General features: G+C 35.1%; 1 protein-coding gene across 1 annotated transcript in view; it reads left to right on the top strand.

Annotated features, from left to right (window-relative positions):
• NT5C3A (5'-nucleotidase, cytosolic IIIA) overlaps positions 1-15,730 on the top strand; it is a 95,058-nt gene that overhangs the window by 60,675 nt on the left and 18,653 nt on the right. The gene's annotated exons all lie outside the window — the stretch shown is intronic.

The following is a 15,730-nucleotide window of genomic DNA, read 5'->3' on the forward strand; positions in this document are numbered from 1 at the left end:
TTGAACTGCCAGCTTTCTGGTTAGCAGTCAAGTGCCTTAGGCACTGCGCTACCAGAGTTCCTAAGGCATCTCTATGTGGTCTCAAACCTCTAACCTTTCAGTTACTAGGCAAGCACTTACCTATCTATGAAACTTGAGTGTAAAATATGAAGTGATACATTTTAGATTTTCAAGTTAATTGAATAATTGACAAAATCTAAAAAAAACTCAAATTAGTTATTCAGATAAACAAACAGATAATCCTTTCTCCAGTGAGAAAGACATTGAGAAAAATAATCTTCCACAGATTTGAGTCTTTTATGAAAAGTTCTCTGCTCTTTGCCATATGTATACTAGATCAAGAAAGACTTTGCCGACAGGACATGAGTGATTTCTGTTTCTATGACAATGAGTAAAGAAACTCCAAGGCAACAGGGCCTAGTCATGTGTACAGAGATGAAAGTCCATTTATGCCGCTTCTCACTTCTAGATCCTTTATATGCCTTCTCAAAAAATGTATCCTAGAGCTTTTTAAAACAAAATTTTCAGTTAGTCACTGTTCTGCTGTGTCCTTGTTGCTTTTGTATGACGTAGTTTCAAAATATTCTTACTTGTAGATGTTTCTTGCCTTCTCATTTTTGGTTGTTTTTATACTATCACCTACAGACAGCATGATATAGTACAAAACAACAAAAAAAGAGGAAGGAGACAGCAGTCTTCTCTTGTATAAGGTCATATATAATAAGTAACTTCTCAGGATGTTAGATTCTTTATCTATATAAAAGGGAAAATATTGTCCTCTAGTCGGATCCACCTCATAGCTACCCCTCCTTGGGTTTCCAAGGCAGTATCTCCACGGAAGTAGATTGCCCAGTCTTCCTTCTGAGGAGTGGCTGGTGGGTTTGAACTGCCAGTCTTCTGGTTAGCAGTCAAATGCCTTAGGCCTACGCCACCAGAGCTCCCCTCTTACGGTTATACTGGTTAAATTAGAATGTATATAAAATGGCCTTTATAAAAGGGCCTTTTCATTCTTCTAGGAGCTCTGGTGGTGTAATGCCTAAGGCATGTGACTGCTAACCAGAAGGCTGGCAGTTCAAACCCACCAGCCACTCCTTGGAAGGAAGGTTGGGCAATCTACTTCCACAATGATACTGCCTCAGAAACCCAAGGAGGGGTCGCTATGAGTCAGATCCAACTCGATGACAATGAGTTTGTTTCGGTTTTGGTTTTCATTCTTCTGGTATGCTAACACACACACAGGATAAGAAAGTGCTCAATAAATGTTAGCCCCTTCTTAAGGGACTTTCTAACAGATACCCAATCCCTACCCCCAAGCCTCCCCACATACATCCACTGGATGAAATTAAAAATAAGCCTCTTGTTGGCAGGAAGCAATGCTCATTCCTTCTCTTCTCTGCTGTCATTAGTGTCACACTTGCCATACAAACACCAGCAGAGCAAAAACCATCTTCTCTTATTGTTATGTGCCATCGATTCGGACCTGACTCATAGCAACCCCTCCCTGGGTTTCTGAGGCGGTGTCTTGATACACTATTAACAAACTTTCTTTTCATGCCATAAAGTGTTTTTTTTTTTTTTTTCCTATAACCAAGTGGAGTAAGCCAGCTGAATTCTCTACTTCTTTCTGTACTTTAGAAGCAGTATTTCAGACAGAATCCATTCATATGACATTGACCCATTCTGCTTGTTTTTGTTGCTTTTTTCTTTTTTTCCTGATTATGGACATGATAAATGCTACTATTATAACTTTTTTTAATCAACCTTTTTTATTCCCCAAAGAACTGGTTTATCTTGTAATGCTCAGAAATTAAAAATGAGTTCTGATTCCTATCACTGATACTGTCTTATGTATTATACATCAGATTTTGCTATGCTGATATAAAGATGCCTTTTTTGTCCAACCCCCCAAAAATTGGACTTTTGCTGTAGATAAACTGTTATAATTTTTTCATTCAGTAGTAGTGACTAAATGTTCATAAATATTGATCATGAGGAGCAGTGTTGTTCAGTGCTTTACAGTCATAGATTCTGGAGTCAGAGAACTGAGTTTGAATCCATTTCTGCCACTTGTTAGCCACAAGCCTTAATTTACTCACTGGTAAAATGAGGATAATAATAGTATATACCTTTTGGAATTTTTATGAGCATTATATGAGATGAGGAGTGTCAAGTGCTTGGAAGTAATCTGGCACATAGTAAAAAGTGCAATAAATTTTAGCTACTTATAATAATCATCATTTTCAAGAGCTGTATAGGAGCCCCTGTGGCACAACAGTTAAATGACCAGCTGCTAACCAAAAGATTGGTGATTTGAATCCACCAAGCAGCTGTCTGGGAGAAAGACCTGGGGATCTGCTAGTAAAGACTGTGGTTCTTATTCTGTGCCATTGAATCTATTCTGACTCACAGCAGCCCTGTAAGACAGAGTAGAACTGCCCTATGGGGTTTCATGGACTAAACTTTATGGAAGTTAACTGCCACATTGGTGTAAAAATATAAAAAACACATATCCCAGTGTTTTTGACATGTACAATTTAATAAAACCAGTTATGCACATGCTGTGCAGCCATCACTGATACTATATAAGGATTTCAGTAATATTACTGAATTTAAAAAATCCAAGCTCATTGTCATCAAGTAAATTCTGACTCCTAGTGACCCTAGCCCTGCATAAAAGGTTGTGAAACCATAACTCTTAACACTGTTTGTTGAACGTAATTCATCTTGAGTCATTTTCCAAAGTGATATATTTAAAATTCTTACCTTTCTTAATTGTGTGAATACATTACAGGAAAGTTAAGTCATCATTTTTATATGTAATTTTCAAAGGGGAGCACCTAGCAACCCTTGAACCTCAGTTCTGTTTTCTGCCTATGTTCTGTATTACATCCTAGAATTTAAGTTTTTCTTTTAGAAGAATGTTTTGTTATAAACGTCTAATCTTATTAAGATTGTTGTTGTTGTTTGCCGTCGAGTTGGCCCCGACTCATAGCGACCCCTCCTTGGGTTTCCGAGGCAGTATCACTACGGAAGTAGGATTGCCCAACCTTCCTTCCGAGGAGTGGCTCAGTGCCAAATTTTTCAGATTTGGTAGAAAACAAATTTGGTTAATTTGTTAATGGCCTTTTTTAAAAGCTATTCTAACAGAATATACTACTTTACAAACTTTGATTATGGAAATATTGCCTGGATTGAATTTGTGTTCAGCACGGTAGAGAGAAGGCTGATATAAAAAAATTATTTACATAAATGTAGTTCAGTCATGTTCATACTGATAAAGCTTCCCAGAGCCCATACTGTAACTTATCTACCAGGTCCTGACGCTTGGTGTTAGCTTACTGTGTTCCTGCTACTCAGGTTAAAAAAGCAAAGCTCGTTCTCTTTAGAAGATAAAAATATTTTTTTTCCCAGCAGTTTTAAAAATGAAATTTTTTTTTTCAGATTTTATGGTAAATCCATGTGTGGTTCTATTGAAATTTACAAATAGTACAGGAATATACAAAGAAAGATGTAAAAATTTAAAATCACTTTAAATCCCACTATAATATGATAGACTATTAATATTCATTGACCACACTTATATGCATCATATCTTTTTTGTTTGAATGTCATATATGACCTAATATTTGTTTGCTCTTTATTGAAATATAATATTCGTACCAAAAAACGCTTACAACTACAGTCATAAACCAAAAGACACCGTGAGGAAAGGAGTATTTTTAAGTTTAAGTTCCTTTTTTTCTTTGCCGAGCCATTTCCCAATGCTCTGGTAGTACAGATTTACATTATCTTAACCATCAATGATTTCAGCTGGTAATGTTCTGTAAACTGGTAACTAGCTCAGAGCTAGCAAGGCTGTAGCCTGGAGCATAATAAAGCTCTGTGTAGAAAAGTATCACAAGACAAATTTTGCATAGGGCTTAGTCAAGGCTTTTGGAACCGCCCTCAGTTGCACCTTGTGCTATATTAGTACTTCTCAGACAGGAAGAATTTTCTTTCGCTGGTGTAGCTGGTCCGGTTACCTTTGGTAAGTGTGTACAGTTCGTGTAAACAAATGAGTTTCTCTTGTTTAACTGTATGATTCTATTTGATTATGTTGTTGAAATTTTAGGCATTTAAAAATACAGATGTAGGACATACAAGTAGAACGATCCAGTGTTGTGTAAAACTGTTTTCTTTTTAGTTTGCAAATAAATGAATGTGTGAAATTTTGGAATCTCTTAGGTCTCAGAAATTACAAGTATAGCATCTGATTTTAAGTGCTTTGTGTTTGACATGTTGATGTTAAGAAAAAACAAAATCTCTTTCCAAGGAGAGAAAGAAACAAAAAACCTGTGAGATCCAATTTCGTCTTTTATTCAGTTGCTATGTAACTCAGCTTTGCTGATAACCACCACATGCTTTGTGTCCCTAGGATTAGGAACTGTTCATTATCGCTAGTAGTGAAGATGACTGAATTTTATTTTGTCCCTGTGAATTTTACAGAGTGGGATGATAAGAGTATTTTTCTGAATTGATAAAAGATGGATACTACCCCAAGACTTTTAACAAGTTTCATATTGAAAATTAAGATTTAAAAAAGGAAAATTAAGATTCAAGCATGCATATTAAGCCTAGAACTAAGATTATGACTAAGTTGAATTTAGATAATTGAATCCTCCATATTTTATATAGTTTTATTTTCTTTAAAGCAGAAAAATTAGGTATTACAAGCAGACCATTTCTTAACGCAGTTTACTTGGATTTTATTGGCAGCCTATGTCCAACCCCTACATCTCTGAATTACTGCTTGCTGCCTATGCTGTTGTACTAGGACAAATCAAGGACAGAAGAACTCAAAGTACCTTAAGGGTAATCAGTATAAATTATTTAAATCTCTGTACCTTAGTTTCCTCATCTTTGAAAAATGGTAGTAGATATTAGAGGTAGGGTAGAGGAAAAGCTGATAAATAAATTCTTAAGTTTTCTAGCTCTGAACTTACATATTTTCATAAGTATCCATAAACTTCTGACTGAAAAGCCAAGTTGCATTATTTTAAAAAAGTCGGTACAAACTGCTGATTTTTAAATAACAAGCCTTTGAAATGCAGTTTTCTTCCTTTTTTCCTTGTCTTCCCTGCCCTCCGTTTGCTACTCAGTTTCATTTTTTTTTTATGTCTGTATTGAGAAACTTATTTTCCAGTCTTGTGTTTTTGATCCCTACACCCACCCCTCCTTGCTAAAAATCTAATTAGGGAAGTTACTTAAATGCCCAGAGAAGCTAATTTATAACCCTTATGGAAATAACTTTGAATCTTATAGCCTGAATTTCCATATGTGGAAGTACAGCTTTTTTTTTTTAATCCCCCTACCCCATAATCATCTTAAGATACTGACATTGTTTTAAATGTAATCTACAAGTATTATAGGTTGCTGGAAAAGTACAAATATAAAGACTTAGTTCTTTTCCTGATACCCTTTCTACATTACAGTAATACATGACTTTTCTTATGTAAATAGTAAACAGCTTACCATTCAAAATCTTATGTAGTGTAATGTAGTATAAATGTTTCTGCAAGTATAAAGTAGAGTCACAACTTTTGAAGGTATGTAATGAATTTTCTATTTTTTTTCCTACTTTCCTGAAACAAAATAGAGTGAGTCTTTAATAACAGTATTTAGTTTGCATTCAGATACTTTCAAACTTGTTTTAAAGCAAGTTTTTCGTATGTAGACAAATTTTCCATAATTGATTTGTGAACTATATTTTCAAAGTAAAATTACTCATCTCAGAATGAAATAACATGAGAACTAAAACTTTCTGTTAATAAGGTTGTGCTATTTAAATGAAGGTCTTCTTACCTCTTGCTTGTCTTTGGCCTTGTCCTGCATATTCCTTGTAATGAAAGGTGTTAGTGGTAGAGAACTTAACCTTATCTGAAAGCATACAGAGTAATTGTTTCCAGTTTCAAAGACTTAATAGTCCACATTTAAAAATTCCAAAGGCTTAAAACTTTAAAACTTCCTTTGAAGAGAGTTCATAGTTCAAGGGTAGTATTTTCTATTTTTGAACACATCTTCTACACTTCATGTGTTTTTTCCAGTGACTCTTTTTGTGAAGCATCTGCAACAGATGACTTGGCAAAAGCAAGTCAGAGCTTTATATACCAAGTATAGGCTTACAAGTCTATTGGTTTAAAAATATCTTGCCCTAATTTTCAATGTCTTCCTTAGTATAGTGCCAGAATGCTGACATTTATGCCTTCGTCTTTATACTTTTCGTAATGTGTAACCTCAAAGTGATTGTATAAGGACTGCAGTATCACTTTATTTGAGATTATGTTTAAACATAGATAAATTCTGATAGATTGCCATTGAGGTTTGAGAAGAACGAAAGACCTTTGATTGAAATTTACATACTATCAGTGCACTGTTAGATTTATCAATCAAAAATAATGCCCTACTAAAGTTGGCCATTAGTAAATTTCTGGTAACATTTTGTTATTGTTTGTAACTTGTTTAAATAAAATTAGAAGAAATATTATTTAACCTAAGAACATTATTTAACCTATCAACACTTGAATGCTTTAAAAAAAGAACAAAAAATTAATGCTCTAAGAAGAACCGTATTTTGTGGGTAAAGAAAAATTGTGCTGACTGGCTATGTGCAACAAACAGATCTTAGATTTCCATATATAAAATGTATTCATCACTGCTTGATTCTGTTTTCCTTTTGGCTTTTCATGTTTGACAGATCATGTAGAATCTTTGATAAGCTCTATTCCACATTCTTCTTTCTTTATCAAGCTGATAAAATGGTTTTGTTTAGTATCATCTGAGAAATCGAGTCTCCTTTTCAGATATTAAACATGGAAGAAAAGCCATTTATTAATATTGTATGTTTTGGTTTCTATAAAAGAAGTAACAGGCTTGCAAGCAGCTTTTATGATACCTTTTTTGTTAAGCATGGATGACTATGACAAAAAGGCGTTAGATCAAGTAAAGTTTGCTTAACTATAATCATCTCAGCTAAAGACTTCTGAACCCTAACTACCATTATAATTTCATTATCGGGGTGATGATCAAATGTTTATTAAGTATAGAGTGTAGTTAGATTGGTAGATTGATACTTTCATAGATACCACATTATTTTTCAGATGTGAAAAATTGAAAGTATCATATTACTACTTAAAAACACTATGCTTATTCAGCTTTAAGATGCCATCTGTTATAAGACCATCAACTTACTAGTAGCCCTTACAGGAAAGAGGAAAAAGAAAAATATTTTTTATAATAAATTTCCCAATTTTCATAGCCTTTAACAAATGGAAGGAGGAGGTGGCTGGATTTTAGAATCTGAAAATATTTGTTATTTCTGATGTAATGCATTTAATTATAAAGAACACAACCTGATGTCTAACTTTTATTACTTGAGTTTATGAAAAAAAACTTTTCCCTTCAAATAAGTTGCCTTTTAAAAATACAGCTTTGATTATGAAATTTTATTTTCTTAGAATAAGTTAAAAAGTAGTCATATGGAACAAAAGTAAATAAATGAGAAATGATTTTCCCTAAGAAAAAAAATTAGACTAGTGATGAAAGATATTTTAGAAACTGCTTTTTTTAGTTTAACAAATAAATATGAATAAACTTTACCCAAATCCCTAAAATGCTCATTCAGTTGACAGACACTATCACATACCTCTTATATGCCTGATATTCTGGTAGATTGAAATATAACTCACATCTTAGTCACTTCATTTCACAAAATTAAAAATTTTAGTATAAGAAATTTCAGGAAAAAATTGACTTTTTGAGTATTCTTCTGTTTCTCTTTGCTTTGCTCAATTTATATTGATTTAATAGTAGTGATGTCTAATTTTCCCACAAACTTCCTTCTTACCTGTAGAGAAAAAGTTGATTAAATGCTTCTTCAATCAAGCATTTTCTTACAAATATGTACTTCATTTTAACTCTTTATCCACATATCCTTAACACCATATAGTTATTATAGGAGACTTCCAATTCTCTATATAACTTTTTTACCCAAAACTTTGCCAGATAGAGGAAAACCTTTGATGAGCTTCTTAGGAAAGGAAAAAAAAAAAGATACTTGCACTAACTTGGTATTTAAATCATACCAAATCACCATCTTATTATGCCATTAACATACCTGAAGAGCCTGAAATGTGTGTCACATGTACCTTTTTTTTTTTTTTTCTCTCTCTCTTTTGCTGTGACATCACCTGGGAAAATCCAGAAGATTGGATAACCAAGAAATGACTAATCAAGAGTCTGCTGTACATGTGAAAATGGTGGGTATTTGAAATATTTCCAGTTTCATTTATTAATGGTGACTTTTCCCCACTTCTGTCTGTCTCTAACCAAATAATAATTATGAGACCATAACTTCACACAGATCTTTCTTCACAGTGCTTGACCCACAATAAAACTTTAAATACTTGTCGAGCTGAGTTTCAATTTATCTTTGTTTTTTGGGGGGAGGCTAGAAATACAGTGTGTGTTATGTATTTCTCATCATATAAAATCTTTACCCTGTTCCTTTTTATGCTGAATGTTCTTTGCTCAGCAGCAACACACTCAAGTGTAAGGTATTTTATCTTAGGCCTCTGAATTAAAATGACAAGGATTCAAATTTTTAAAAAATACTTCTTGTGTGACTGTAGTGTTCATTGCATTATAGACATTAGGAAATGGTAGGAAAAATACAGGCTTAGGGGTCGTAATGGCTTCAGATCTCAACTCAATCATTAATATCTGTGATACTCTTAAACAAAGGCAGTAACCTTGCATATGAAAGGCATGGAGATGAAACCACCAACCTCATGTTGTTCTTATTCATATGTATAGAAAAGTATGTAGAGCTTTTAATAGCACATAGTAAACACTCAGTAAATGTTAATCTACTGAGTATTATGTTCTTATGTAGTGGCATCATTAGGGGGATGCAGATCATACCCCCACACACACACTGTCAGAGGAGGTGACATGAAAATGACCCCAGTATTCACTGCGGTTATGACAGATGGGCTCATGCTGCAGCAGGAGGGGCCACCAGTGCAGTGGTACCACTAGGATTGCTGTCATCTGTCACTGAGTACATTAACTTGTCACCTGCCAGTCAAGGTGTGGCACCCGTCATTGAGTGGATAGGAGGATCTCTGCTTTGGCCTTTAGGAAAGGGGAGTAGCTGAGGGGGTGGGGCACAGCAGGGCCGGGCCACCTCCAAGGTGGGGGTTGCCAGCCAGCCCTCTCCATGGGTATGTGTGACACCAACCCTAGTGACCCACTATTATTATGTAGTATTTTAACCATGTAGGCAGCATTTTTATTTGTACATATAGGCAAAAATATATCCATTCTCCATGTTCTGATAACAAAATCTTGAAAATCAGTTTCTTCCTCTCTTTTTACAGAAGGCATCTGCCCCTGTGTGCTTTCTTACTTTTCTTTGTAGTGTTCTTCCTCCTCTCCTCTTTTTTTTTTTTTTTTTTTTTATCCTTCTCTCTCTCTCCCTCTCCCCATAGCTCTCTTTCTTTTTTTCTGGTTTGAGCTTATAAATTAGAACTTGACTTAGTAACCAAACAGCTTTGTGGCACAATTAATACATTTCTTGTTCATCTTAACTTCCCTCAACATGATTGGAGGTAAAAGCTGATTCAAAGTGCTATTACATCCGTCATCAGTTTAATTATTGCTGTTAGATTGAAACATATGAAATTACCATTTTTATACATCAGATATATTCTAGTATCACACACGCACGAACGCATGCATGCATTGCTGTCGAGTCAGATCCGACTCATAGCAACCCTTCCTTGGGTTTCGAAGGCTGTCACTACGGAAGTAGATTACCCAACCTTCCTTCTGAGTGGCTGGTGGGTTTGAACAGTCAGCCTTCTGGTTAGCAGTCAAATCCATTAGGCACTACACCACCAGACCTCCCATTCTAGTATCAGCAGTGTCATATATTTCAGCCTAACACATAGACATGATATTTGCATCCATTGTGTGATTACCATTTGATTCATCGTAATTGAGCATATTTCTTTGATAGGTAGAATTAAATCAGCCTAAAACTTACTTTCTTGCATTAGTTGATTTTTTTTAAAAACCAAATGAATACAAGTGTGTAAGAATTTCCTGCTATAGATAATGTAATGTAATGGTACCCTTTATGTAGTTTGTTGTTACCTGGGTCCCAGAACCCTCTATCTAGCATGTGCCTCTTTTAGAATTAAGTAACAATGTAGTCAGCCCACAATTGTTTATACTATTGAAGGGAAATAAGCCAAAAGATTGATTTTGTCTTTGCTTTTTGCTCTTGTTGCATTAATTTAGACTATTTTTTATCATGGGTTTGTGTTTCTAAATTGTTGATACTTTTTTAGAGTGATGACTCCTTAGGATATTAGTCTTCACTTCTCATGATCTGGCTTTAAATGTCTCCTTCCAAACTTTTTTACACACACATCCCTCTCCTTGTGCTCCTGACAAGCAAAGCTGTTTATCTCTTTCCCACATTAACCCCGTACTTCAGTTCCTTCCTTTCTTTCCTCTCCTCAATCTTAACCTATCCAAATCCTGCTTTGCCCCCACAGCCTTGCTCAGTTGGCTATTCTTCCTTTGGCCCCAGCAAAAGTTATCTTAGAAGAACTGAGTTCCTCTTGAATTTTATCTGGATAGCTCAGGCAATGTATTAATTACTTGAGTTCCTCTACTATAATCCCTTTTAGAGATTATGTGCCTTGAGAGTAAGATATATATTGTACTAAAATTGTTGTATCCCTTACAGAACCATTTAGTACATACAGTGCCTTATACTTAACAAATATCTGGTGAATGAATGAAAGAATTTGACCTACAATACCTTAATGTAGAGATAGGCCAGATACTGGTAGGCAGACGGGGACAGGGCTGTTACTAAAACTTGGGAATGCATAATGTTCCAGATAAATCATACACTCATCTATGTATGTGAGTAAATGTGCCAGCCTAAATAGGTAACTGTAAGTTTATATTTCTTGTGTAGTCCCATTGTGTTCATACTGATGTTGCAGTACCTACTGTTTTGTACAAATGCAGTAGTGAGGTCTTTTGCCTGTCCTAAATACGAACTCTGGAGAACCAAGAAAGAATATTTCTTCTGAGAGCTTCTGACCAAGATTCTTAAGTGATTTAAACTAATTTTTATGTGAGTCATTTTTAGAAAAATACAGGTAAATCTTAATATTATAATATTAAAGTAATAAAAGCTTATGGAAATAAGCACATATATATAAATTCAAAGTTGAAGTGCTTTCTTTGGCTTTGGTTAAAATATGAATTATACTATTTGTATATTGTAAATTGTACTAACCTTTATTTTGTGATTTGTTTTTTGTTTAATAATAATAATAATAGTAAAATAGAATGTATTTGTGTATTATCTTTCATTTTGTAATCCAAACTTTATACTTTTTTTTTTTTTTAATCATAATTTAAGTAGAATTAAACTTTGTCATAATCTCTCACTGTGGGAATTAGGATGATCATTAGTCTGGGTGACACCAAACTAAGCCCAGAAATTTGGTGACATACCACGAAAATATTCATTATGTCTTGTTCCAGTGTATCTGCAAAACAATGTCGAATAATCTAATATTGCTAGAGTTATGAATAGAATGGCATAATTGTGAATCAACCTTTATAGATGCTGCTTTTTAAATATGGAAGTGGACTAATGATTCAGAGTTTGTTTTGTCTGTATAAGTAAAATATATTAACAATCAGAATAAATGTATGTTGGGTGTTTCCTAATTATCTTTAGTGTTTGTGTTAGTCAACTTGGTTGGGCAGCTGGATGCAGTTATTTCTCATGATGAGATCGGACTGGTGTGATCTACTACATGATGGAATCTCTATGAGCAGCTTATTGCCTTTGGTGTGTGACCTACTTCCAGTATATATGGGGAAGCTTTGAGGAACATCTCTAGCTTTTTGGCACACTTGGATAACCAGTGGCCTGCCGTGTTGCCTGCCAATCTTAGGATTGTTCTTGGACTTGAATCAGTGGCCTGCCATGTTTTCTGCCAGTCTTGAGATTGTGCCATTTTACCTGCCAATCTTAGGTTCATCATCCTCAGCAGCTGCATGCATCAGAAGACGCCTTTAGCTTGCTCCAGTGGCCTGGGACAGGAGGCAGAGCTGGAGCCCAAGGTCGAGGGGCCTTCCCTGGCTCCTACAGCTAGCCTCTTAAATTTTAAGAGAATAAATTCCTACTTGTTAAAGCCATCCACTTGTGGTATTTCTATTATAGCAGCACTAGAGAACCAGGACAGTGTTGATTCAGGTTAGGCTCCAGTCAACCAACCAAACCCTGATTCTTATCAGGAACACTTTGCTTCTTCTCCAGCATTTTACATTATAGCCTTACTATGAAATAAATTCATTTTCTTTTTATCACAAATGATGTACATTTTTGGACCCTTGTTTATTGTCTATCAAATTGTATTATAATCAAACTGAAAAGTCTTCAGATAACTCAAAATAATTTGCACCTCACATTTGAAGTATCATTTATTTTTATGTGCCAACTCATAATACACCTAGATGTATTTTTGTCCAAGAACAGTTAAAGAAGGGATTTGGGAAAATAGTAAAAGCTGGAGCAAGCTAATGGCTTCTTCTGACCCATACGGCTGCTGACTGCTGAGGCTGATGAACCCAAGATCGACAGGTAAAATGGCACAGTCCCAGGGATGGATGATGAAGGACGTAATGCTGCAGTGCGCTGTTTCAGGTTCTGATATTCTGGTATTCTTTGACACATTTCATAGAGTACCCTTTGATTGGATTTCTTAGGCTGCAGTCTAAAAGATTTGGGTAAAATGTCTAGTATCTCAGCTTCCTGAGATGTATTTTTCATATATTTCAGTGGCCTTGTATGTATATTCCACGAAGGAGGGTATAGTACATTATACGATCCAAGGCAGGTATAATTTTTATATTTTTCATGCCTGCATCCCTCATGCTGTGGTATTTTCTGGGGAAAGTAGCTGCTCTGTCACCTACTATTTTCATTACTGTTATTTCACTCCAGTGCTATTTGAGTATTCACTAGTTTTTACCTGAAGATGAATGGTTGTATGTTGTGCAGAAACAGGGATACATATGCCTGTAGCCACTGGTCCTTTTTTCAGGCCCAAGTGATTTAAAATAAACCAATCTAACAGTTGTTAGCCTAGCAAAAACCAATGTACTTTGAAATGCTCATGGTGCTTTTGTGAAACTTGAGACCCTGGGTTTGCTTGAGGGAGGACTTTTTACCCCAAATTTTATTGAAATAAAATGCTTAATTTTCTTGGTAAAAAGGTAATCAACAGCATTATCTTCCATTGCTTTTGAGTTATAATACATTAGTTACTGAATCAAACATACACTGATTACTGTGCATTTGTCGATTAAGGTGAGGCAGAAACAGAAGTTAGTTGTCAGGAGATGAATTTACTAGCCGAAGTATTTGTAAGAGCAGCTATAGAAATGATACTCCAAACGAGCAGTGATCCCTAAAAACAAAAACAGTATAAGTACTGCTGATCATCATTTCCCTAGCAACTAGCAAAAATGTTTGACACAAAGTAGACCTTGGTAAATATTTGTTTAGCAAATAATAGATTAATGAATGTCTTGATTTATCTTTCCTGTACACATCTTTACATCTTCCAGTCTTAGGAAAACATTCTAGTCTTTCTCCAATTTTCTACTTTTGTCTGTTATATAGGGACAATGTAGGACTTGATATACTTACCTAGTCAGATTATTTTATAGGCAGAGACAGACAGTGTAGGGAATTTTTTCATAGCTATGTCTATAATGCTCATGAAATATGTTCTATATTGATGATAACATATCCATAATAAAAGCATATAATTAAACAGATTATCTGGTACAATCCAGTTTAGAACCTTGATCTGAAGATGTGCTGTTGTTGTCTATTCATACTACTGAACTGACTATAAACCCACAGCCATTGAGTTGAATCCAACTCGCAGTGACCTTCTGAACTGACTTTAGACCCTGTGAATGATCTATAATTTCTTCCTCCCAGACTTCTTATAAGAAGCTCTGATGGCACAGTGCCTACGGCATTTGACTGCCAACCAGAAGGTTGGTGGTTCAAACCCACGAGCTGCTCCACTGAAAGAAGATGGGCAATCTACTTTTGTAAAGATTTACCACCTTGGAAACCCAAAGAGGGTCGCTAAGAGTCAGAATTAACTCAGTGGCAGTGGGTAGCTCTTTGTACATGTGTTATGAGAGCACTGTGTTGCCTATGCTGATTTTCCTCTGATCATATTAGTGATAGGGTAGAAATAAGAAACAATATTTAACATTAAATTATTGAATAACCCTAAAGCCTTCATAAACTAGCCCAAGTAGTCTACTACTTTTTAGCATTGTGTCTTAACTTGAAATAAATCTGTCATAAAATGTATGTCAAGAGCAATTAACAACTTATTTGGAACATAGTACCAAATAAAAAGGATATACTTAAAAATTATATCCTCACAACTGGAACCATAAACAGCATTATGATAAATGGAGAGGAGACTGAAGTTACAATTTCGTACTACTGGGTTCAGCAATCACGTCCGTGGAAGCAGCAGTCAGGAAATCAAGACAGCTTTTTGCATTAGACAGATCTGCTGGAGAAGACCTCTTTAAAGTTTTAAAAAGCAAAGATGTCACCTTGATGTCAAGGTGCACCTTACCCAAGCTGTGATCTTTTTGATTGCTTCATATGCATGTGAAATTGGAAGTGAAAAAGAAACACAGAAGAAGAATTGATACATTTGAACTGTGGTGTTGGCAAAGAATATTGAATATTCTATGAACTTCCAAAAGAACAAACAAATTGGTCATAGAAGAAACACAGCCAGAATGTTCCTTAGAAGTGAGGATGGTGAGACTTCGACAGCTTACTTTGAACACGCCATCATGAATGATTAACCACTAGAAAAGGATATCATGTTTGGCAAAGTAGAGGGCCATCAAAAACAAGGGAAACCCTCGATGAGAGGGATTGACACAATAGCCGCAGTGATGGACTCAGACGTACCAGCAGTTACGAAGATGGCAAAGGACGGGGCAGTGTCTGGTTCCATTACACATAAAGTCGCCATGAGTCGGAGCTGACTTGACATAACTGACAACAACCACCATTAAAAGGAACAAATATTCTGAAGCAACTCTTCAAATTTTTAAATATTTTAAATACATGTTAGTGATTTTTACAAAGATATATATCTTTGTTTATGTATGATATATCACATGTATCAGAAATAATTATAATTATTTACTTTTTGTTCACAAATATCTTGTATATATATGGATAAGTATAAATATGGTGGATACAAGCTGAATCTTATGTAGAAAGACTTACAGGAAATGACTTCATCACAAAGATCAAATATTAATCTCTATTCAGTTCTGGAGTTCTATTTTGATTAATGAATTCTATTAAAAAAAAGCCATTTTTAATAACTATATGTAATAACATTTTACAAAGCTAGATGGAAAAGCATAGAACAAGAATGAAATAAAATGGCATATAGTTGTGTGTGTGTGTGTGTGTGTAATCATAAAATTGGGAGCTCTGGTGGCTTAGTGCCTAAGGCATTTGACCAGAAAGCTGGTGGTTCAAACCCAGCAGCTACTCCTTGGCAGGAAGACTGAGCAATCTACTCCC

The sequence above is a fragment of the Orycteropus afer genome, unplaced genomic scaffold (genome assembly GCF_000298275.1).
Source record: "Orycteropus afer afer isolate SDZICR_OR568_19922 unplaced genomic scaffold, OryAfe1.0 scaffold00894, whole genome shotgun sequence".
Lineage (NCBI taxonomy): Eukaryota > Metazoa > Chordata > Mammalia > Tubulidentata > Orycteropodidae > Orycteropus > Orycteropus afer.